Source organism: Myotis lucifugus, unplaced genomic scaffold (genome assembly GCF_000147115.1).
Source record: "Myotis lucifugus unplaced genomic scaffold, Myoluc2.0 scaffold_2, whole genome shotgun sequence".
Classification (NCBI taxonomy): Eukaryota; Metazoa; Chordata; class Mammalia; order Chiroptera; family Vespertilionidae; genus Myotis; species Myotis lucifugus.
In genome coordinates, this window is record NW_005871050.1 from 6,997,504 (window position 1) to 7,020,078 (window position 22,575).

General features: G+C 36.5%; 1 protein-coding gene across 2 annotated transcripts in view; it reads left to right on the forward strand.

Moving 5' to 3' along the window:
• Window positions 1-665: 665 nt before the first annotated feature.
• The window catches only part of MBNL3 (muscleblind like splicing regulator 3), a 126,025-nt gene continuing 104,115 nt past the window's right edge, over window positions 666-22,575 (forward strand). Inside the window, exon 1 of one of the 2 annotated variants that reach the window (XM_023757900.1) lies at window positions 666-756. The gene's annotated coding sequence lies outside the window, so the exon portion shown is untranslated. Of the gene's footprint in view, window positions 757-3,188; window positions 3,434-22,575 lie in introns of those variants that run through there. The other variant, XM_023757909.1, reaches the window with a different exon arrangement.

Here is a 22,575-nt window from a genome sequence, read left to right on the forward strand (position 1 = left end):
TCCCTTGGCGGGTCTGCGGGGCTTGGAGCACCGGGAGGGCGGGCGTGCTGGGCCGAGCTGCTGGTGTCGGCGGGCTCCGCCAGGGGACAGCTGGTGGAGGGCACGCCTTTGGCCGGGGCGGGCGGGGTTTGGGTCGGGGTTGCCATGGCAGCCGCTTGCCAGGCGGGAGCCCCAAGCCAGCCTGTAGCCGGGAGGGCGCTGGGGAGCTCCGACGTGTGCTCCAAGCGGACTGAACCAAGAGCATGCAAGAAGGGGGGAGGCCGGCCCGTGGCCCCTCTTCCCCCCAGCACGCCGGATTGCCCCGGGAAAGGGCCCCCGTGTTTTGGAGAAAAGAAAATATTATTTCTTCTGGGCCTGAAAGTAGGCTTGCAAGTGCTCAGCGGGGTAGAGGGCAGAGGGGAGCGGAGGGATTATCACCTCCGTCCGGGTGCCCTCGTGTCCGCGTCTCTTGGCGTGACATTTTATACCCCGCAGCGGCGGAGTTGGAACCGGGTTGCACGTCCCAGCCATGAAGTTATGTAGGTGGGGCGGGCTTTAATTTGCTTATATCTAATGATTTCAGAGCCTCGCTTTAAAATGGCGGCATTCAGTATACACCCCTGCTAAGGGCTCTCTGGGCACCTGGGCCACCTCGCGCAGCGCTGCTTTTGCTTCTGTAGCTAACAGATGGCATGTGCCGCTGTCGCTGTCGCTGCCACTGCCTCTGCCGCTGAGAGCAGGACCTCTTAACCTCAGGGTTTGCTCTCGCAGCATAAGGTAAGGCTGGAGATGAGTTGGGGTTCCTGAGAGTGGCTACCTTCCTAGGACGCCAACGAAATAAAATGCCTTTTAAACTTTATTTTTTCCAAATGGCAAAAGAAGGCAAATTAACCCTGCAACTTTGTTGCAATTTTAGGGCTTTGATCTCTCGTCCTCTTGTTCTTCCTTTCCCTTTTTTTCTGTTTTCTTTTATTCATATAAATTATCTATTACATATAGTAATTTAAAGAAACTTCTTGCATGGCATAGCATCAGCAAATGCGTTTAACAACTAATTTCGCTCATGGTCATGCTACATCAGGAGCAATGCCACAGCTTCCTTTGCAGCCCTTGCCTTTTCCCGCTCTAGATCAACGCATTTGGGCAGCTTCCTTGTACTACCTGCATCTGGAGGGCATGACGGTAGATTTTAGGAGACTATTCAAATTATTAAACTATGAAAAACTTTAGTTTTCAGCATTTACACAATAGGCTTTTATGGTAAGAAAACGAAATTAAATCAAGACGAGTAATGAAAGTTAACATTAAGTGATTCATTTGTATCGTTTTATCATTACTGTAGTAGATCTATGTGTTTTTCTGACTATTACCCATTGATCTGGTATAGAGCGAGACAACCGTGAGGGTGAATTTATTGTGTTGCTGTTTGATTAAGGGAATATGTTTTAGAGGAGTTCTTTTTTTCTTAGATGTTCTTAAATTGCTAGTGTTTGTAAATGGGCACCGATCCCTTACATGTATTGTGTGCATGGGAAAGCTTCAATTAAAACAAATCTATTCCAAGATTTAATTTTGAAATGATTGCTGATTTTTCACTATGTTGACTCCCTAGTTTAATCAATAAGTCTTTGGCTGATTACTGATATAATCGTTGGAAAGCAGACTGTTGAAATACTTATACAAATGATTAGACATCAATTCTTCATACAATTCATCCATGAGGGGTTTCCTCCCTCTAATAAAGGCATGTTAACAATAAAGTTTACCAGAGACCTCAGATTTCTCTGATTATATTCACATTTTCTCTTTTGCCTATGCAAATGTTAAATACTTTTAAAGTTGTTTTAAATTTTTTTCCAATATGCAATATTTTGGGGGGATGCCTTCATATTCATAGAAACTTTCTTAAACATTGCCTAAAGGGACCTTTGCCCATAGCCCAGGTAATATAATATCTCTGTCTACTTTTTACTTCTCCCCAAACAATAGAAGCTACTTGGCTGGCACTGTCTTGCAATTAAATTTAGCAAGCTTCTGGGATGTGGGGGGAAGGTATTGTTTACCACCTATTACAGAACAGTGCAGTTTCCCTGCCCAGGTGCTAAAGTGCCTAGAAAGAAAAAAGTGAACTGTGGAATTTACTATATAATAAATTTTGCATCTGTTTTTCGGATGATTGTTGAGAGGAGTGTATGGAGCAATCCATTGCTTCACATCTGAAAGAAGAGTTCCTGCAGGTAGAGCAATAGATACTTGCAGTTTTGCAAGGGGTGGAGCGAGAGGTGACCAAAAGCAACTTCTCTCCTTTTTAGTGATTACATATTTAGATCCCAGTTCAGCAAGCTTTGCTTCCTCATGTGCTTGCTGCCTTGTTTGCTGAAATACTTCTGACTAAATGCATCCTTTGGGGGGTGGGGGGAGTGAAAATACTAAACCTTGAGGCCAGAATAGACAAGTTAAACTAGTGTCAGAAACCTTAGAAGGAAATTTTGCCAGTATCATCTGCAGCTTCATATAATGATGACATTGAAGACCGTGTATGAAAACATAAGTGAAGGAGTTTGTAAAAATAATATTTTGAGAGATAATTGATATATAGGGTGTCCCCAAAAATGTATACACCCTTTATAGCTGATAGCTCAATTGATGTTTCTTTTTTTCAGATTTAACCCATTGGAATTAATAATTATTCAAAGTGTGTATACATTTTTGGGGCACCCTGTACTACTGGGCTAGAGGTGGAAATTGCATGTTTTACTCTACTTCTAAAAGCTAATTCATTTCTCTAATTTCCTTCGCTGCTTTTAGCACCCATAATGATTCCCAGGATTATTATAAAGTACCTTTTTTTCCTCGACTGTTTACACCAGGCATTTCATAACAGCTGCCTTTTAAGGGAGATAAAACCTCTGATTATGAGCTGGTATCCAAAATATCTTTGGTATTCCCTTGCACCCACCCTTTACCTAAGCAATACTTTGCACAAAGAAGGTGCTTAATAAATGTTACAGTAAAACAAAACAATGAATCATTTGTAAACTCACAATGGAGCAGATTTTGTGCATAGCTTTTCATTTAAACAGAAGACATTTTTGTGTACTTGCAAGAACCTAAACATTTAAAGTAGATTAGAATGTACAGACCCTAATTGCTTGAATTCTATTTGCCTCAAAAAAGGTTCTCTCGCTTTTCATTGTACTTCCAGGCACTAGTGTCATTTATCCTTTTGACCAGTAGTTGCATTATTATTGGCCCAGCTCTGCAATATGAAAAAATAATCACAGCAGCTTGGGGAAAAAAAGGTTTTGTCTGTTGAGGCTGTACAGTACTACACTTGTTGGGACAGTGACAGTCTCTCGGCTGCTATGCAGATGCTGACAATATAGTTTGAAGTACAATTTTGTTCTTCGCCCACTTGTATTCATATGTGAGATGGAGTGGAAGGAAGAAAGAGGTGAGAAGATTTTCATTCCTAAAATTGTATACTTTTCCTGCTCATAGCACAATAAATTCAGGAAGGTAGCTGAATTTTTCTGTTTTGAAATAAATAATGTTGTCCGGTAGGATTACAAACAGGGATTGGGCAGAACAGACAAGAATAAGTTACAGTACATGTTTGACAAGTAATTTGATTCTGTAATTAAAGTCAGATAATGGTCGCTGCTGTGTTAAAACTATCAAGTGTCTGAAAGAGCATGCAGACTATGATCACCTTTACTTCATCAAGGTGCTTCCCTGCTGTTAAGTTTTCTTATAAAAATGTTTAGTAGGTTGAAAAGATGGATTTTCCCCCATTACAAATGTATGTGATGTCAAGAAATTATAAATCAGAAGTCTTGTTTCTTTGTGGGATTTGTATTCCTATCACTTCAAAAATAGAAAGAAACCTCTGTCTCAGATAAAATGAGGTGGGCATTTTTCCTCTATGAAAATATTTGGGAGCAAAAGGTTTAATTGCCAACCAACCAAACAACAAACAAACACAATTTATGACCAAAAGGAAAGAAATTAGATCTATATTAATGTGGACTTTTAGATCTTAAGGAAACTAGGGGTCTCCATGGCATCCTACTCTTTCTGAATGGTTGTATATTGCCTCACGATAGCCAAATAACAATATTGGAAAAGCAACTTTGAGAATTAGGATAAAAAAGGTATCAATTACGTTATCAGGTGTTAATAATATCCATGTGACCTAAAATAGATCAGAAATGATATTTTCCCAGATGATTCTAGTACAGACACAATAGAATATGTCCCCCCAAATGTTATACACACGTTTTGAATAATTGTAAAGGCAGTGTTTATTAAAGTACATTTCATTTTCAAAACTGAGCTATCAGCTATTAAAATGTGTATACATTTTTGGGACACCCTGTATAAATCCATCATTTAGTTCTACTTTGTACTATATTGAGCAACTCTTTTTAAAAGACTGATGGGCAAAGTAATATAAACTGAGAAGTATTTTTATTTGAGAAATAAAGGTACTCCCAATTTGTATGGGCACATATACACAAGCACATACATGTGCATGTGTGTGCAAATTAGTTGTCATGTTAGAACATTTTATACAGCTATGCATTGATTTCTCCCTGGAGGTTTATAGGAAAACACCTATCTTTACAGCATTTCTCCCATTTTAAGAATGAAAGAAAAAAGGTTCACAATAAACTATAATTAATTTTTGTATTAAGTGATGTCGGCCAGGCTCAGAAATAGAGCCAGGACTCTGAATGCTCAACTCCAGGCAGGTAACTTTCACAAAAAGATTACATTGCTCAGAGCTCAAAAAGAAGCAGGAATGAAATGAAGCTTAATATAAGTGTGTGTATGTGTGTGTGTGTGTGTTGTATGTATGTGAATATACAAAATGTATATTTTGTATATATGTACATTACATGTTCATGCATATACATATGTATTATGTGTATATATAAACGTGTATATTTATGTAAGTTTGCATACAGAAATACATGACATATATATATGTATATATTCTCCCTCTGTATGTATATGATACTTTTCAAGAAACTCAAGCATGTAATCCCAGAACTCTTTATTCTTTATAACAGCCATAAGAACAAAGTGTTAAGGAAATAAAAGGAGTCTGATTAGAGTTTTAGGAATCAATTAGGCATGCTTGTTAAAATATTATGTCCACTCTCAAGCCCTATTTCCATCAGCATTAAGTTGGCTCATGAGTAGAAGTGATTTGTTTCCAATTTTAGGCAGGAGTTGTGTGTGTGTGTGTGTGTGTGTGTGTGTGTGTGTGTGTGTTTTAATGCTCACAGTGGGTGAACTACAACAGCTCAGAAAGAAAAGGCTTCCAATTGAGAAAAGCGGTCTGAACAGAAATTCAGGGGCTTCCCGCAAGATAATTGATCTCCTTAGAGGCTTAGAACATGGGAGCATCCTAGAGACAGGCAGTTTGCTGGATCTTGTTTTCCATTTCGGATCACTGAAATTCGCTTAAAATTATCTCCATTAGATTCTTTGAATCCTGAGCTCCTTGGCATTGCCCAGAATTGGTGTGGAAATTTGAGAAAGGTTTCCCCGAATATAGGAGTATATCCTTATTAGGCAGGTTACTGAGTCTCCTTAGCTCATGGACCCAGTGCCTGGCACATAGTAGAGTCTCAGTAAAAGACTGTTAAGTAAATAGAATAGTTTTGTCTTTCTGTTTGCTTGTGGTTTTTTTTTTTAAGAACAACCATCCCGTGATTTCAGGTAGCAGTATCTATTTTTTTAACAAAAAAAAAAATCAACAACAACAACAACAGCAAAACAGACTGAACACTAGGTTGAGTGTTGTCCTGCTTGAGGCCATAATAGCAACTAACTAACAAGTTCAGGGAAAAGCAAGCAAGAGACCTGGAGGATTTCACCTCTACATCGTATATTTCTTCTACATCCAAGGTAAATCAGTCTTCAGCTAGAAGTCATGTAGAAACAGTTCTTTAAACAGTTTCAGCAGATAAAAAGGAACAAAAATACGAAGTACTGTGACTAAGATGCCTCATGTCATGTATAGTTTAGAAAGTGATGAAGTCACAGACGAAAACCAAAAACAATACTGGAAGCTGTCTCATTTTCAGTCAAACACTGATTGCCCATTTAGAGGTTGAATTTGCATAGGTTTTTATTTACCAAGATACAGGTATAAATAGAGCCTCTTTTTTAAATGTTTCCAGAAAACAAAGTCTACATAGTAGAAGAGACAAGAGCTGCCATTTCAGATCCATCACAATTATCTTTTGTGCCCAGAGGACCATCAGTCTTTAGGTACAGCTTTTGCAGTCTCCCCGTATGTGGCAGTATGAAGAAAACAAACAAGGTGTTTTTTTTAGGGGTGGCCTGTTAAAAAAGGAGAGTGAAAGAACCCGAGAGCATATATTTCATCTTTTGTAGTCTTCAACTTTTACTCAGGAAAACAAAACAAAGCAAAACAAAAGCATTGTGTATAATATTAACTTGGGCATGTATCTCATAGTATAATTCTTCAGTTATTTAATGCTTTACAAACTGAGTAAATGAAATTGTCCCGTAATATTTTTTGTCGCATAATATTAAGGTGGCTGCTTTATTATGATTGGATTCATGTACTGTATAGTGGTTTTTCTGAGTTCTATTAAAAATATTATAGAGACATTCAACAAGACCTACAGCATAGTGATGGAGATCACATTTCATCTCAGTGTCCTAGTGGAGTTTGCATTTGTCTTCTGAAAAGTAGGCATTCAATAAATGGTCAAATTGTGGGTGCTATTTTGTTAAAGGGTTCATTGCTGTTTCTTAAGATTCTTGGTGTCTGTGATTGATGAGGATCCTTAAGAGGTGGACTGTATTTCTTTTCAGACGTGATTATGGGGAAAATTTGAACTCCCAACTCGTTTATGTCAGCATTTTCCCTAAGTAATTGGATAGCTTGAAGAAAATCATTATTAGTTCACCGAAAAGTATGAAGTGAAAAATAGCACACATTATAGGGTCACATTTTATGTCTAAGGACTTCAAAATACAGAAAAACATGGGGAGTGGGCAGGGGAGTTGTGTAATCTGATCTGTTTCATGAATGCCTGGAGCAGTGGCCTCAGCATCCCATAGAGACCATGTCAGTAGGGTTCTGCTGGCTTTCTTAAGCTAGGGTCTAGTCTGGACTCAGATTGACAGGCTCCCCAAGGGAGGGAATTTTTTGTGTGTGTGTGAATGACTTTGGGTTTTGGCGGAACAAGCTGCCCTTCTGCCACTTATTAATCCTCTTTCTTAGAAAGATAAACTTGGTATTGCTGGAGGACTCATTTAGACATACTTAGAGGTTCAATGTAGAGATAATATGAGGGCACAGTGCTTTTACTTTCTGACTGAAATTCCCCCTCCAGAGCTCTTTTGTGAGTGAGAACACGACAAACTGGAAAATATGATATAGGCCTTGACATTTTATGGTGCTGGAAAACATGAAAATACCTCCATGTGTTGTGGAAACTGTGATGATTATGATGATGATGATAATAATAAAAAGGATCTTAAATGTGATTCCCTTAGAAAGCTGTCATGCATGCATACACTTTGAAGTTGTGTTGTGGGAATGGAGAGAGAGAGAGAGAGAGAGAGAGAGAGAGAGAGAGAGAGAGAGAGAGAGAAGAGAGAAACTCTAAGAAGCTAGTTCCTCTTCTCAAGGATATTGTAGTCTGCAGTTCTGTCTTACTAATCTGATGCATGAAAATTGTGGTTTTGAATATTGATTCTAAATTAGCAGGAAAGTGTCTGATTCTAAACACTTTAACATTTATTAATGTAGTCTATTTTTCCTGTATTTATTAAAATGCAGAAGTTGAACTGACTGGTTGTGTGACCTGTACAAAGTAAAAAATTTTGGTAAAAGGGACATTTTTCACTTTCAAGCCTAGATCATATAATAGCCTTCCATCTATCGCCAAAGAAATTTCCATAATTTTTTAGCTAAGAAAACAGTTCAGACAGAGACACTCAGAAATGGTGACAAGCAATGACAGGAAATGCTGGTTGCATTGGTCTCCTTCATAACTTAGGGAGGCCACAGCTGGCTGATTTGCTTTTAGCTTCCTGTTTGGGGGCTGTTTGGGTCAAAAGTAGCAGTGTTTTCCATATAGATTTTTTTTTTGCTTTATGCTGTATGGCTACAATAAATCTGTCACTGGACTGCGTGTTTTGTATATTTTATGGACTGTATCATGTGGTTTGAGTTTAATTTGGAAGGCAATGCTTTTACAATCAAGATTCCACCCCACCCCCACACACACGTGCAGTTTTAGGATCTGGGATTGTACCAGCCTTCCAAAGTTTATAGCTCTATTTACACAATAGTGATTGCTGAGGAGGGCATTTCCTGCCAGTTAATGAGTGGTTGGAAAGGCCAACAGTCCAAATCCAGGGAGAGAGGGCCATTCATTAAGTGGCACAAGACGGGACCAGGACACTTTTATCATGAAGTGGTGAGGAGAAAGTGAAACCACATTCTGCCTTTGAAGAGCCCAAAGCAGCATGGACAGAGCTAGACTTGGATGTAGTGCCTCCTGACAGAAAACTGAGCTTCTTTTCATGACAGAGACCAACTAATATTTCCATAAATTGTCAAATTAGGACTTGGGTGAGATGACCTTTAAGTTGATGAACCCGTGGAGAGGGGACAAATAAAGATGAGGGCCCTGCACTTACCGAGTATTAACTGCCTGAAGATATTCAACTCACAGATGTTACAGCTGCCTTAAAAACCTTAAAACTCACATGAATGAGTTTCCCAATCAGTCGTATAACTGATCATTGCTAAAATGGACAGGAAACGAGAAATGGAATTATCTATTTTCAAGTTCAGTTTAGCAGGATACAGATGCTCCGTTTTGATTCCCAATATAATGAAGGTAACTAATATACATGGAGGATGTCTTGCTTTTTGTGGAAGTACATTTGAGGGCTGAAATATTAACCATTTAACCTGTGACATTCCCAGGAAACAGTTTTATCCCCCGTATAATTCTTGCCTGCTATAAAGCAGCTGAGGTGTGAAGCGTTTGGCATTGATTTAGAGCAAAAACAAAATAAGACCAAGATTAGATTCACATCCAGGAATTCCTGACTTCCTGGCCTGTCCTTCACTCCCTTAGCTTCCTAAGCTTTCAATTTGCCAAAATGTTAAATGTTTATAAAAGATAAACATCTGTTTTACGATCTTTAGTAAATACTTCCACACAAGGAGGTTGTGTGACACCCCCACTCCAGAAGTTGGCTTGGTCCTTTACCTTGAAATTTTAATTTATTTCATATCTCCCAAGATTGGTGAGAGATGGCAGGAGTGGCCTGGACCTCTATAATACAGGCAATCATTAGAGTCCAGCACCTGGATTTCTTCAAGGGATTGAGTAATCTGTCACATTCAGAACAAACCAAATATTAAGTTTCATTTTTGGGTCTGGAAAATGTCATTATATGCTTTAAATATTCAGTAATCCAAGGATTGCTAGTCATTACCAGTTCACAAAATAAAAGCACTTTCTGAATTTTAAAATACTCTACAATTGAACTGTATACTCATTACTGTCGTTATTATTAGGTGATGCCTTGAGCAGGTTTAAAAACAATACAGTGGCTGGATGAACTAAACAAATATTTTAAAACATGATTTTATTTTTGAATAATATTGAATTTGAATGTTAATATACATTAAAATTTTGCTAACTCAAATTAAAGGCAATGTTCTGAATAAAAACATGTTTTAGAGTAAGAACAAAGGTTTTTCTAAATTGATGTCCTATTGGCCTGAATATTAACACTCATTGGAAGTAGCAATGCAGCTGCATTTAAATAATGATCCCCCAAACCTTAGAAGTTCTTGTTCTAAGAGGTTACATACCCTTTCCATCTTCTTGACATTATCATTTTGTTAAACAAACCGTTTGTTTATAGGTTATCCAAAATATATATATTTCAAGTTGGTTTAGGTTCATTTACCAGTCTGTACTGGTGGCATCAAAATTAATTAAGATATACCCTACTATATGTGGAGCCAACAACATTACTTTGTGATATTAGAAAAGCCTATTTGTTCTATCGTTGTAGTTTTCAAGTGGTGAGCAACAACTCATTAGTGCATAATGTATTCCATTTAGTAGGTTGTCCCTGGCATTTATTTTAAACAAAATATAATAAGATAGACAATAAGAAAATATCAGAATACATCATGAAGTAAGGTTGGGTATTTTTGGTGACGCTTATTTAGGATCTATGCACATGTGTAAAATGTATGTAAAATGAATTTCTTACTATTTTTGCTGTAAAAGGTTTAAAAGTTAATGCTTTAGTGGATGTTATTTCAATTTGGGTCAGAAATGCTTTTTCCATTTTTTTTAAGGGAAGGAGTCAAAGTAGGCTGGGTGCTTGGGTGCTTACAATTATGTGTGTGTTTCTCAAACTGAGAAGTAAGATATATTTCTATGCTAAGTAAACTGTAAGATTTAATGTCTATGGTATTTTGTAGTCCCGAGGAGGCATGTACATTATGGCAAGTACTATGTATTTATCAAGTGGTATCACTAGATCACGGGACAGAATATAATGTGAGCTTGGAACAGAAGCCAAAAGAGGATGACTTAGAAAAAAACACCCAAAAATCTTGGAGTGGGAGCATATGAGGTGCTTCTAATAGCAAAAATCCCTCCTTATTTTAGTATGAGTTAAATTTAAGTTAAAAAGAATTCAAAAATTAGTTTTGCTTTTTACAAATTAAAAGTGGTCAGTCACATGAGAAAATGTTTGCAAGAAGAAAGCTGTTTTTAAAATAAATATAAATGTACATGTTAACCATGCATTGGAAGAAAGCCCGTGAGTGGCTTTTTTTCTGCATTCAACAAAGGCACTCATTAAAATGAATTTAAAAATTGTGGATGGAAGGCATAAGCTGAGAGGCTGCTAAATATACCTGAGATAGTGATGGGAATGATTATACAAATAACGAAAACAGTAGCCACATGGTCTTTCTAATTACTTTTTTGTACTGATGAGAATTAAAGCCCAGTGTAGTAAAAAAAAAAAACCCACAACAACCCAAAAAACCAAAACATTAACTCACATGAAGTACTGAATATAATCCATTAGGAGATTAGAAATGTCCTTAGAAGTCTGGATAATTTGTGCATATTCATTTGATTTGAATAATTGTTAGATGGAGGAAAATATTGCCTTCTGGAGTACTGTTATATCTGCAGGAGGACCATTAGGATCTCATCCTCACCCCCCACCCCCAGTTTCCGCCCCATTCCATTAAATCTCTTTTATCGCTGGACATGTTGACTTCATTCCCAAAGGTCTCTTCCTGTGGACATGCTCCAGAGCCTTAAAGCACTGCTGCTTTCTCAGCTCTGAGAATTTGAAATGCAATTAGGCTTTTCATTATAGACATTTAAATGTTAAACTCAAGTTACTGCTCTGAAAATAAAATATAATCTTAGCTCTAATGAGTTGGTAACTAAGCTCTGTCATTGTAAATGAGTTATTTCCCTCTTCATATTTACCATATTTAAAACTTTTTAAGACTAGAAAAAGATTTACACATCTGGTTGTGTAATTAGCAATCGATTTATGAAATGAGATGTAAAATAAATTAAGCACCACAATAATGTGTGACAGCATAACCAAGAAAAGGTATATACCTTATTATATTTATGATGATAAAAACTAAAAAAAAATGTTAATGGGTGACCCTGCATATATTTCCAGATCCTGGAAGTGATAGGTTTTAACTATTTCTTATTCTGTTTTTAAAGCTGTTTAGGACAGATGATAACTTTGCTTATAGCATTTATTTCACTGTAAACATTTACAGAGTAGCATAGTGTAGGTGGAATAAGGTGTGGGAAGTTATTATGTGAGTTATTCAGGATTTTCAGCTGCAGCAAGCAAACTTGTGGCTGGTTGTGTGCTTTAGGCAAACAAAATTAGTCATTGGTTTGGGTATAAGCTACTTTCTTCACTTTAGCCTTCTAGGTTTTTTTTTTTTATGGAATACTTGGCAAATTAATAGTGATAAGAAAAAATTGTGTAAGAAGGTGTGCTAAAACCAACTAGCCTCCAAAATATAATTCATTTCACATAGCATTCTAGCATTTCTCAGTCTGTTTGTGAACTATTATGATCCTTTGTGTAACACATCTGCCACTTAAAACTTTAAGTAAACATAGAACTCAATACCTTTGACAGGTGAGTTTATTTTGTTTGTTGTGAATAAAAGTTTTCCTCAGGGGCAATGAGACTGTGAGGATAAACTTTCTCCTAAAATGAAGAAGGAAGATGGAAAGGAAGAGATGCTAGATTTGCTAATGTTTTGCTAATCCTATATAATAAAGAGGTAATATGCAAATTGAATGTCACACCATCACAAGATGGCTGACTACAACCAGGCCAGCAGGGGGGTTAGTAAGGGACAACCAAACGACTGAACAAGCAGGCTGCATAGGGCAACCAGGCAGGCAGGGGGTTAGTGAGGGACTAACCTGGCAGTTGGACATCCCCCGATGGGTTCCAGATTGGAAAGGGTGCAGGCTGGGCTGAGGGGACCCCCCCATGCAATAATTTCATGCACCGGGCCTCTAGTTATGGTATAACCCTTTATACCATATTTTTTATTTTCATAGAATATTGACCAAAAGGAAATTAAGATGATGGTATTTCTGTTGGCAAATTTTATCCTAACTGATGAGGAAAATACCTTGGTCCCAAGAATTGCAACTATTAGCATTTTCAGGAAGCCTACAATGATTGGACCCTATAAAGAAAATAAAAACCTGATAATCTCAGCTCCAAGAAAGGAGCTCTGGCACATACTGTTCCTTATGTTGGGTAATGATTCAAATAAAAAAAAAAACCTTCTTAAAATGAGAGGTAGATTTGTTTTTAAGTAAAAATAACTTGGGTTTCCTTGGATCCCTATAAAGGGAATTTAATGACACACACATCCAGTCTTATGAGACTTTATACTTTTAGTTTCCTGGAGCAGGACAGACTTAGGAAATAGGAAGTTAGAAAATAAAATAAATAGCCATTGCTTTTCTGTCATTAAGGGCCCCTTTCTGATTTGCTTGGTGTAAATAGCGATATAGAATTTAACAACATGAGATGTCAAAGTTCTGTGACTTCCCTTGACACTTATGCTAGCAGGCCCAGGCAGGGTAACATCTGCACTTGGAGTTCTTGGGTGGCAGCTTTAAATACCACCTTCACTTCCAGGATTGTAGTCTACTATTTTTTGGTTATTATTATTATTATTATTATTTTTTTTCTATTGGGACTTCATCTCTCCAGGGAACACTTTCTGATTTATCCTCCCTTTGTTGTCATTTGACAACACCATTATAATGTTTTCTGTGTACTGCAGAGACTCTATTCTCTATATTACTCTTTCCATGCTTTTTCTTTTAAAATTTTTGCAGTGGTTCTCAACCTTCCTAATGCCGTGACCCTTTAGTACAGTTCCTCATGTTGTGGTGACCCCCAACCATAAAATTATTTTCGTTGCTACTTCAAACTGTAATTTTGCTACTGTTATGAATCGTAATGTAAATATCTGATATGTAGGATGTATTTTCATTGTTCGCGACCCACAGGTTGAGAACCGCTGGAAAGTATTACAGATGTCTCCCCCTTTTCCCCCTTGACCCCCCTCCTCACTACTATCCCCTTTTCAGGCCTTCACTCCACTATTGTCTGTGTCCATGGGTTATGCCTATATGCATATAAGTTCTTTGGTTGATCTCTTTCCTCCCCCCCCCCCGTCCCTCTGAGGATCCTCAGTTTGTTGCATGCTTCCACATCTCTGAATCTGTGGTTTTTTTTGTTCATTAGATTCCACATATAAGAGAGATCATGTGATACTTTTCTTTCTCTGACTGACTTATTTCACTTGGCATAAAACTCTCTAGGTCTCTTCATGTTGTCTCAAAGGGTAAGAGATTCTTCTTTTTTATAGTTGAATAGTATTCCATTGTATAAATGTACCACAGCTCTTTTATCCACTCATCTACTGATGGGCACTTGGGTTGTTTTCAGATTTTAGCTATTGTAAATAGTGCTGCTATGAACATAGGGGTTCATATGTGTTTTCTGATTTGTGTTTCTGGCTTCTTAACATATAGTCCTGGAAGTTGGATCACTACGTCAAATGGCAGTTCCACTTTTAATTTTTTGAGGAATCTCTACACTGACTTCCATAGTGGCTGTACCAGTCTGCATTCCCATCAGCAGTGTACTCTGGTTCCTTTTTCCCTACATCCTTTAGTCTCTTCAATAAATGGTGCTGGGATAATTGGACAGGTACATATAAAAAATGAAACTAGACCACCAATTTACACAAGAATGAACTAAAAAATGGATGAAAGATTTGAATGTAAGTCGTGAAACCATAAAAATCCTTGAAGAAAACATAAATAAACATAAATAGCAAAACATCAGACATCTCACGTAGCAAAATTTTCACTGTCACAATGCTTAGCGTAAGAGAAACAAGGGGAAAAAATAAATGGGACTGCATCAAAATAGAAAGCTTCTGCACAGCAAAAGAAATCAGCATCAAAGCGTAGTCTACTTTTTAAATCAATTTTAATTATCTGTAGGCAGGCATTTATATATAGGAATAAAATTTGAACTCCTACTTTTACACCCAATAAAAATGTCCTATAATAGATATGGATTTAGAGTCAACTGACATTTATTGAACAATTACTGTATACTAGGTGCTTTCGTTTTGTTATGACAAAATTGCCTTTAATTGAGAAATACAATTGGTGCTAGCCAGGCAAAAACTCTCTTTGGCATCTAAGATATCAGGCTAAGATTGCACCTTTAATTCTTTGCTCACGTTTCAATGCAACCTCACCCCTCACACATAATTTCCTCATTGTCTAGTCACACTATTTTTATCATTTGGGACTTGCCTCTTCCATCAGTGAAGATACTTATTTCCTGGTAGGTCAGGCCAATATTAATCTCTTACTCATCTTGATAGAACTGACTGGTTTAACTATCTGGTAGATGGTGCAGTAGTAGAATAGGAAATACCAGAGGATGTGTGAAATGACATTGAGTGAAAGTGCTCCTGAAACAGTCATGTAGAAAAATCTAGAACAAATTGGATTAAACTTGTTCAGAATGCGAGAAAATAACAGAGCAAGACCTTGGAAGTCAGTCTCTTACCCCTAGGAATGGCCAAGGAAGCACAAGGAGAGCACCAGAAGAGGAAACTCTATGAGTCACAGAAGCAAAGGAAAAAGTAACTTTCTAGAAGAGGGGGGCAATCAACAACTATCATAGGGATTAAATAAATTGAGGCCACTGGTATTGGTATTTTAGGTCTTTTGTGACATTTTAGAGATCAGAAGCTAGTTTAAAAGGTTTGAGGAGTAAATGAAAAGTTGGGAATTGAAAGTGGTAATGATTACTTTTTTTAGATATTTGATGATTAATGATGAGACATGTTGGAAGTTCACAAAGAAATAGGATCAAGGGAAGGGTTTTGTTGTTTTTAGCGTAGGAGTGACTTAGACATGCTTACTGGCTGACAAGGAGGCAGAAGTGAAGCCGAATTTGATCTTTGACCCTATTTTTGCTCATCAAATGTAGAATATAAGAAGTGTCTCTAAATCACCAAATATGTATTAAGTGGCTACCCGACTTGCCAGTATCTGTGTTAATATGCACAGTACTATTGTGCAGTGTGATTACGTATTCCATGAAGAACTCTGGTATTTATTCTTTTTGCCCTTAAGGGACAGAGTTAAGGTTGTAATAAAAGAAATGTGATAGGTTTGCACCCTCCCCCTAAAAATAGTGGAATTCAACCAAAATAATAGATAAGCTTGTTTTTAATGGCTTTAGAGACGAGACAGTACAAGTGAATTAGTGAAAATGCGATTGACATCTTTCCATAGGTTGCGCTCAACAAAAATAAAGAGAAGATGGGGAAAGCTATTAAAAATAATGAGGATTCAAATGTAACTACCAACAATATACTTTTATTCTATTATTTCCCTTTAGACTAAATTTCAGTGTCATCATGTTAGAATTTTTAACATGGGAAACAACTTCTCTGTGTTACATCAGGCATCTTCAGTTTTTCAGGGATTTTATATTTTAATATGTAATTTAAAAAGTAAACCTCAGGTCCAGATTCACTTCTCCTCGTTTCAGTCACCCTCCCCATTCTCTCTTCTAGAACATATTTTGTTCTTCTTTTCTTAGAAGCTGATGATTATTGGTATAAAACATCTCTGATGTAAGCTTTGCATTTAATGTCTAGTTTGTTGTTGACTGTACTCAAAGATAAAAGTTGGCTGCTTTGAGGTTCTTAGAATCCTTTTTACTCTAAAAAGAAATAATGAAGCCCTGGCTGGGTAGGTCAGTTGGTTAGAGTACTGTCCAGATACACCAAGGATGCAGGTTCAATCTCTGGTCAAGGCACATACAAGAAACAACCAATAAATGCAGAAATAAGTGGAATAACAAATTCCCCCCCTCTCTCTGTCAATAAATAAATAAAAAAGAAAAATGATGCAAATTTTTAACATGTTGAAAAACTTAAAATTTTGAAGTTATTTTTGCCTCCTCCCAATTTTATTGAGGTATAATTAACAAATAGGAAATGTATATATTTAAGGTGTACAATTTGATGTTTTGATGTATGCATACATTGTGGGATGAACTCCATTATCAAGCTAATTAACATATCCATCACTTCACATAGTTAATCATTTCCTCTCTTTTTTTTCAGTACAATACTTAAGATCTACCCTCTTAGCAATTTTCAAGTGTACAATCCAGTATTGTTAACTATAGTAAAAAATGTTGTACATTAAATCTCCAGAATGTATTCAGCTTGCATAATTGATACTTTATATCCTTTGACTAACATCTCCCCCTGATCTTAACAACCCCATTCTATTCACTCCTTCTGTTGACTATTTTAGATTCCATATATAAGAGATCATGCAGTTTATATCTTTCTATATATGACTTATTTCACTTAGCATAAGCGAAGATCCACTCATATGGTCACAAATGAAAATATTTCCTTCTTGTATAACGCTGAGTAATATTTCATGGTGTATATACCACATTGTCTTTCTTTTTCAATTTTATTTATTTTATTAATCTTAGAGAAAGATAGAGAGGGGGAGAGAGAGAGAGAGAGAGAGAGACATTGATGTGTGTGAGAGAGAAACATCGGTCAGCTGTCTCCTCCATGCACCCTGACCAGGGATCAAACCCACAACCTGGGTATGTGCCCTGACCGGGAATGGAACCCGCCACCTTTTGGCATACAGGATGAAGCTCTCCAATCAACTACCAACTGAGCCACACCAGCCAGAGGCACATTTTCTTTATTCATTCATCCAGTGATAGACTGCTGAGTTGTTTTCCTATCTTGGCCAATGTGAATAATGATATACAGGCATTAATCATCTAAATTAGCATTTTCCAAACTGTGTTTATTTCACCACATATTCCAGGGGGAAAAGTTTTCTTAGGTGGAATGCCTGTGGATTTATGGTTAAAAGAAATATCACATCCTGAGAATTAAATTGCATTAAAATAAGATACCCCTCCCCAAATATGTATTTTTTTTATTTCAGCTTTTGTATTTTTATTCTGCATTTCAACTTACGGTGCAAACATTACTGGTTGATAAGAATTTAAGAGTACTCCATCAACAGGAATCAAAGTAGTTTAATAATAACATGTTCCTGCCAAGAAAACACAGTGCACAAAATCAGCAGTAACTTACATTAAACGATTACCCCCATTCCAGAGAAAATGTTTAAATTTATTTCTAAAATGACTGAAAATTTGGATATTAATTTCTTGTTTATGATTTCTAGTTTAAACTTCTTCCTTATCATTTTATACTGGAGAAAATAGATTTCTATGGTACATAAATAGAGAAGCAAACCAAATAGTTTCACATTTAAGTTACTGAGGATATCATTTTGCTTTAAGTAAAAAATATTCTGTGGAACCAAACTTATAATAATAGCATAAATTGGTTTATTAAATATGTGTTCAACAACTTTCAACTTCTTGCTTTATAATTGGAAGGATAACAAAGGAAAGCAAGTTTATATGGTTGGTTCAAACTAAGACTATTATTTTGAAGAAATTAAATAGCTTAATCAAAGTTGTGAACTTCATGTATCTCTTAACTAAATAACTTAGTCTGATATATCTTCAAAGGTCTTGTTCCATGTTACCAATTAACTACACCTTATAGGCATCTCAGGTCCTCTTTCAGGATCTGCTCTCTGGTATATTATTATTACAATTTCTTATTGTATTTGGTAAAGAAATTGAATTTGCAAGTGGATCATTTTTGTGTTTGATTAGTATCAATAATAACACATTCACAGAATCCTTTTGCTTAGGGCAATTAGTTTTTTAAAAATATATATTTTTTATTGATTTCAGAGAGGAAGGGAGAGGGAGAAATAGAAACATCAATGATGAGAGAGAATAATTGATTGGCTGCCTACTGCACATGTGCCCCCAACCCAGGCATGTGCCCTTGACCAGACTCTAGCTCAGGACCCTTCAGTCCCCAGGCCGAAACTCTATCCACTGAGCTAAACCAGCTAAGGCAGGGCAATTGCATTTTTAGCAATGAGGTTTACACATTGAAATAAAGATTATTAAAATAATTAATAATTAACATTAAAATTCATATAGGAAAATGTATTTTCCAAAAGTCTTTATTGTGTTATCTGTTTGCATGTGTATGATTAATAGTGTCATAAATGCTGATGAAATGATGACTTGTTTGTTGAGCTTCAAATGAAAAAATTCCAGCAAAGAAGACAAAAGTGAGTGATGAGAGAGTATTTTCAAACAAACCCCTCTTAAAATGGCTTTGCAGTAAAAGGCTTTGCCTCCACTTCTGCCCAGCTGCATTAAGTTGAGAGGAACATTTACTTCAGGATGCCAAGTCCCTTGTCTTTTTCAAAGCTAGGGAAGTCTGGTTTTGTGGGACTTGCCGCCTTTGAGAGATAGTCATTCACTTTTTTCAGATTCAAATTCTATTTGATTTCTCTTGTGTATATTCATCATTGAAGCTCCCTCTTGTTTCCAAAGCAAGCTTACATTTGGCTCTTTAGCCTCAGTTCCTGGTACAACATTAATGTTACCAAATACCCATGTTGACATCCAAAGGATGTTGACATCCTGCTTTTCTTGGCAGGAATTTAATTTTTTTCCAATATTCTAATTGAAAATTGTAGCCTCATAGGTGCAGAGCAGTTGTCAAAATAGGGAAAGGGGGCACATTTATCTGAATCCAGAAAGCAAACTACACAAATTCATATGAAAGAAAAGAAAATCTGCAAAAATACATGGAGAAAAGTCAGGTATACCAGTTTTGTGTGACTTTTGCAATTGACTTTTACAGTGTATCAACCCTGGCATTCTTCTGAAGTAGTGTTTGACTAGGAAATCATGATACCTATAACCTTGGAAAGTTGGTGCAGCAATAAAATGTATTAGATGTTGTGTCTTCTTTTTGTTTGAAAAGCGTTTATAGACTACATATTTATTAGAAGTTTGTAATAGGGCATCCAAAGTACTAAATGCACAGTCCCAACACATGCATACAAACACACACAGGAACAGTTTTAACCTATATGTAAACCTGAGTTCTGTACTAGATTGCAATGGTAGGTATGTAGTGGCTATGGATCTTTTTAAATTATGTCTTCCCATGTATTATCTGACCTAACATAAATCAATCATACATTTTTATTTATTGATAACTAGTTTTTAGTATCAGAGAAGGCGTAACTCTAGAATAATTAACTAGGGTGAAAAAAGGAAAGTAAAAGGAATATTAAGATGATATAAAGAAGTTATAGGTAAAAGTGCTATAAGTTTGTAGTCTTTTCTAATTAAAACAGCTACTTACTCTGTGCCAGGCACTGTAGTAAGCATTTTACACATATTGTTTCATTTAATCCTCACTGAAACCCTGTGAAGTTGGTGTTATTATTTATCTTCTTTTAACAGAAAGAGACTGTGTGGCTCAGAGAGATTAAGTACGGCACCCAAAGGCAGTCTGCTAGTATAGAGCAGCGAACTTGCCTCTCTAATTCAGCAGTCTATACTTATAACCCCCATGGTTTTATTTTGAAAGTATGAAAAAGGTTTCATTAGGATCTTGAGTTTGCTGCCTGTCTCTTTCACTATGTCTTAGAGACATAGCACTGAGCACTGATAAAACACAGTGCTGCTTAAATGAAGTAAACATCTGGAATGACCAGATGCTACAGACTTTACAATAACTTCTGAGTTATAGAACTATAAATTGTTAGGAGTGGAGGAGAGAAATCATTATTAAATTAACAGTATACTTGTGCAGGATAAGTCTGTTCTACACAATATTGTCAGTAACAGCAACCAGACTTTTAAAAGTTGTATTAAGGTGGGAAATACTATTATTCAATAGTGACAAGTCCTAATATTTTATAGGAATCTTTTGTTTAGGAGATTTTAATGTAAACTATGTTCATTGCGTGAGCTATCACAGCACATTTTAAATCCTGGGGTGATTTCCACTGAATATTTGACCTCCCAGCTAGCACAATGTCGTCCATATAGCAGATGCTCACTGCTTCCATTGGTTTAGCAAGTATTTATTGAGAACTTACTATGTATGAGGTATTGAGCCAGATACTGAAGATGAATAAGATGTGCCCTTGAGAACCTCAGAGTCAAGCAGAAAAATAAGCTAGAGTTCCACTATAATATGACAAGTATTGAGATGGAGACTGGCCAACATGTTTGACGGGGGTGCTGAAACCCTGAGTATAGTTCCGTGTCTGGATCTAATTCAACCACACATCTGATATGCATATCCTATCTGAGTCATTCTCCCTTGCATTTGAACACATCCATTAAGAATGCACTCACTGTTTACCAAGACAGTGAAGTTCAATTTCATTTTTCTAACAAATGCCTATGTATTTTGACATCATAGCTATGAATACAATGCAGTTACATATTTCATTTGAAAATAAAACTTAAGGAGAACTGTGTTAATACTACTTGGCACCTCCAGAAGTCATATTATATTTTAATAGAAGTTTGAATAATCTTTACAATTAAAAAAACTTGGATTCATTATGTGCTGAAATTGCTAGTAATAAGCCTATGAATTTGAGGCTATGTTTGTGCACTTTTGTGCCCATGGGAGGCAGTAGAGTAGTGGTTGACATCAAGCATTCTGGAGCATGCCTGGATTTGATCCTGGCTTTTCCACTCATCCACTGCATGACCTTAGTCCAGTTTGTTTAATTTTTCTGTCTCAATTTCCTCATCCATAAAACAGGGACAATAATGCTCTCTACTTCAAAAGATTGTTATGAGCACTAAATGAATGAATGTATGTGAAAATGCTAAGATTAACACTAGGCACACAGTGTTTATATTTGCTATTCTTACATTTTTTGTTCAACTGAAATTTCATGTTTTATTATTCTGTTTATCATATTCATACACACTCACCTTCAAATGGCATTCAAACCATTTGAGATCAATGTGAATCAGCGATTTCCAACCGCTGTGCTGCAAGAGGCACACTGATGTGCCACAAGAATTTTTAAAACATGTAATATCTATTTAGTCAGGGGCACTAACCTCTTTTCCCCTAGATTCTCCAAAAAAAATGACAGCAGCTAACACAACAATAGCTGTCTGGTGTGAATGAATAAAAATTATACCTATTTTTTCTCAGATTGGCAAAAATATATTCTTCGGTGTGCCACAGAATGTTAGTAATTAGTTTGTGTGCTATAAAATGAAAAAGGTTGAAAATCTCTGATGCGAAGGATTCTTTTACATGGAGAATATAATCCTTTGACTTAGTGCTCTTTTGACCTTTTGTTCTTTTTCCATCAAAAGCCAAGTAGGTTCTTTCTTATCTCTACTTGGAAATGAGAAGCCAACTTTGACATTCCTTTCTGCTCATTTTACATTACCTCAGAGTTTTAGAATAAACTACGTGACTATCTCCCATCAACTTGATAAAATCTCCATAGCTCCCATATTATCCCATGCTAAGAGATTAGTGCTTTTAGAATATTTGATGCATAGTTTGAAATCTGCAAGAAATACAGCATACAACAGAGTTGGATTTACACTTTTTGGCCTCATTGATAGCACGTTGTTTGCCAGCCTTGTGATTTAGATGGGCATAGTTTTAGTCAACCAGTAAGATCATTGGCCAGTATGCTATCTAAATTTAGTGGTGACTTTATTCTTCTACTAATGATAACTGGTTTTTTTTTCAGTGTTTAGGAATTCTACTTGGCCAAAAAACAAACAAACAAACAAACAAACACCCTGAGAAATACAAATTCAATTTTTTTGTTTTATTAAACTTATTGGGGTGACATTGGTCAACATGAACATATAGTTTTCAGGTGTGGGTTTCTATGTTACAAGACCTGTATACTGCACCATGTGCTAACCACCGAAAGTCAAATCTTCTCCTGTCACCATATATAAGGACCCACTTCTCCTCCCACCCCTTTCCCC